The sequence below is a fragment of the Heterodontus francisci genome, chromosome 29 (assembly GCF_036365525.1).
Source record: "Heterodontus francisci isolate sHetFra1 chromosome 29, sHetFra1.hap1, whole genome shotgun sequence".
Taxonomy (NCBI): Eukaryota; Metazoa; Chordata; class Chondrichthyes; order Heterodontiformes; family Heterodontidae; genus Heterodontus; species Heterodontus francisci.
In genome coordinates this window covers 47,925,752-47,929,341 of record NC_090399.1, presented here as the reverse complement: position 1 = coordinate 47,929,341, position 3,590 = coordinate 47,925,752, and the positions used below count along the sequence as shown (strand labels likewise).

At 42.0% G+C, this 3,590-nt stretch overlaps 1 non-coding gene across 1 annotated transcript; it reads left to right on the top strand.

Moving 5' to 3' along the window:
* The first annotated feature begins 1,740 nt into the window (after positions 1-1,740).
* trnap-cgg (transfer RNA proline (anticodon CGG)) lies at positions 1,741-1,830 on the top strand. Its single transcript is given in 2 exon segments — positions 1,741-1,776; positions 1,795-1,830. It is a non-coding gene; the product is annotated as a tRNA-Pro (tRNA).
* The last annotated feature ends 1,760 nt before the right edge of the window (positions 1,831-3,590 follow it).

The following is a 3,590-nucleotide window of genomic DNA, read 5'->3' as shown; positions in this document are numbered from 1 at the left end:
AAATTCAAAAGTGAGTTAACTCTCACAAATAATTTTAAGAAAAAAATGCACCAATCCAGGCGTCTCCAGGTTATCCAGTATTTTAAAAGTTTTGAAGTGTATTTGCTTTTCAAATCATACTATCATAGTGAATAACCTCACACTTTCCCATATTATACAACATCTGCCGCCTTTTTACCCATTCAATAAACCTGTCTACATCATTTTGCAACCTCTTTGTGTCCTCCTTACAGTTTCTGTTCCCAGCTAATTTTGCATCGTCAACAAATTTAAATACATTATTCTTGGCCTCTATGTCTAAGTCATTAATGTCGATTGTAAATATCTGGGGACCCAGCACTGATTCCTGCAGCACTCCAATAGTTACAGCCTGCCAAATTGGAAATGTCCAGTTTATCTGTACTCTTTGCTGACCGTTAACCAGTCCTTTATCGGTGATAATATATTCCCCCAACACCACAAGCTCATATTTTGCATATTAACCCTTTGTGTGCTTATCGATTGCTTTTTGGAAATTCAAGTATACTTTAATCCCTTAAGTTTCTGCAATACTTTTTCTCTGCTCATGTTAGTTATTTGAAGTTCCTCATTCTTTTGAGCCCTTTGCTGACCCTCAATGTCTGGTCTGCAATTTGTGTCGACGACTGTGAATTTAATGCGCGTTGAACTCAAGCTCAACTGTTTAGTTGATTGGAAATTAAACCAACTTATCCATTGCGGCAAAGCAGTCTCAATCTTTCCCTGAGCTATAGGCATTTCAGTTCTCACTATGGTGGAGTTTGTCTTTGATTCTCAACCGATGAGTTGTTTCTGATCAGTGAAATTTTGCTTCTGTGTGAGTGAGTTGGGAGCTTTGAACGTTTGCTCCTTCAGATGTCATCCGTGGCTCAGGTGTTAGTACGCTTACTTCTGGAACAGAAAATCAGGCTTTAAATCCTTCGCCATGGCTTGAACACACAAATCAAGACTATTGATGCAGTACAGCAGTGAGAGAGCGCTGCACTGCAGGAGGTGCTGCCTTTCAGATGGGTCTTTAAACCGAGGCCCCAGCTGTTGTTTCATCCTGGTATAAATTATCTCATGGCGCCTTTTACAAACAGCCGGGCATTTATCCCCTCTGTCTTGGCCAGTATTTATCCCTCACTTAACATCACAAAAACATTTGAACAGTTCATTGTCAAATTGCTGTGTGTGAGTTTGCTATGTGTTTCCAACATGACAAAAGGAGCAACATTTCAAAAAGTACTTCTTCGGCTGTAAATACATCCGATGGTCATGAACAACGCAATATAAATGAAAGTCTTTTCTTCTGTAAATCATTCACTCTTGCATCATTTCCCGAAATTTCTACCACCGCATAAGTTAAAGGATAACACACACCACTTCATCAAATGCCTTTTCTAAATTCATATGCACAGAATCTATTGCTCCAGCTTCATCAACAGTCTTACTTCATCAAAGAAGTTGTTTTGTAATGGATCTTGCAGCTCTACATCAGTTAAGATATACATTTCTAAATCCAATTTCAGCCGCGGAAACGAACACATCAGTTTTTTTTTCAGATTTCCCCAGTTTCCAGATGGAAAGGAGCACATGTGAGGCCGCCTATCCTGCCGCTCTCTCCCATCATCGGCGACTATCACCTCAGGCAGTTCATTACTGCCCATTCATGGAAGAATGGCAGATCAGCAGTGGGAGACAGAAAATGTATTCATTGGTTGAAGTTGCAGTAGTGTAGGTGGCTCGTTGGTCTAGGGGTATGATTCTCGCTTCGGGTGTTTCGTAGTGTGAATATGCGAGAGATCCCGGGTTCAAGTCCCGGACGAGCCCTCCCGTGTTATTGTTTTCACTTCAAATGACTGATATTTTCCACACAATCTCATTCTGCGTTCCAGAGGCGGTATTGATTTCACTCGGGAGGAAGTTTTAGAACCAGAAGATTGACTGCAGGGGAGTTGACTACGCCACACACGTGGAGAAAATCAAGACAAATTTGCACTTGTCACTGGACTCTGAATTTATCCCAATTCACCATGTCTGTGAGTTCAGGTAGATCGCTGGATGCGTCCAATTTAAAACTTGCATGAAAGAACAGGCAGTCTGCCGGAGCTGGGGGCCCGCAGTGTGATAATGCTTTGAAAATATTTGATTCGCATTCTATGAGTTGCTCTGAGCAGGAGTTGAGTCTTTTCCTGCGGTTCGCAAGAACGACAGAACACAAGAAATAGTAGCAGATGCAGACCACTTGCCCATCGAGCCTGATCCGCCGTTCAATAAGATCATAGCTGATCTTGGGTTTCAATTCATCTTTCCTGCTTCCTCCCCATAATCCCTTGATTCTCTGAGAGACTCAAAATCTATCTATCCCAGCCTTAAATGTTTTCAATAATGGAGCATCTGGGTAGAGAATTCTAAAGATTCACAACCTTTTCAGTGCAGCAATTTCTCCTCATCTCAGTCCTGAGTGATTGGTTCCTGATCCTGAGGCTGTGCTTCTACGTTCTAAATTCCCCGACCAGTGGAAACAATCTCTCAACTTCTGCCCGACAGGGCCCTTTCAGAATATTGTATGTCTCAATTCGATCGCCTCTCATTCTTCTAAACTCCAAAGAATATGGGCCCAATTTACTCAGTCTTTCATCATAGGACAACCCCCTCATCCAAGGGACCAATTTAGTAAATCTTGCCAGCACCGCCTCTCGTGCAAGTATCTCCATCCTTAAATGTCCTCCCCGCAGCCTACCTTTCCACTGAGCTTTTTATCACAGCTAACTTAGATACATTACTCTCTGTCTCTTCATCCAAGTCGGTAATATAAAGGGTAAGTAGCTGAGGCCCCAGCTCCAATCCTGGCAGCAGTCCAATATTGACTGACTACCAACTTGCAAATGGCCCATTTCTGCCCACTCTCTGCTCCCTGTCTGTTAACCAATCCTTTAGCCATGCTAACTTGTTATCCCCAACACCATGAGTCCTTACCTTGCCTTTTAATCTTTATGCAGCACCTAATCTAATGCCTTTTGGAAATCCAGTTATGCTACATCTGCTGGTTCCCCTTTATCTACCCTACTAGTTATATCCTGTAAAAGCACTAATAAATTTGTTAAACAGTATCCCCCTTTAGCAAAACCATGTTGACTTGTTCTAATCATACTATTCTTTTTCATCTATCTCTTTTAGAACTCTATGATGTAGGCCATTTGTTCGCCGCGACTTGTTTCTCCATTACATTTTCTTGGCTGATATCAATGTCCTTAACTTCCTCACTCTTATTAGCCCCTACATTAATGCCTCTTTCTGGTATGGAACTCGTGTCTTCTACTGAGAACACAGACACAAAATATTTGTTCGATGCTTCTGCCATTTCCTTATTTCCTACGATGATTTCTCCTGTCTCTACCTCTGAGGCACGGACATCTACTTCAGATATTCTCCTCTTCTGTTCTTTAATTCGTTCAGATGATGTGGGTGTTGCTGGCTAGGCCAGCATTTATTGCCCATCCCTAGTTGCCCTTGAACTGAATGGCCATTTCAGACGTCATTTAAGAGACAAACATGTCGCTGTGAGTATGGAGTTAAATGTAGGCCAG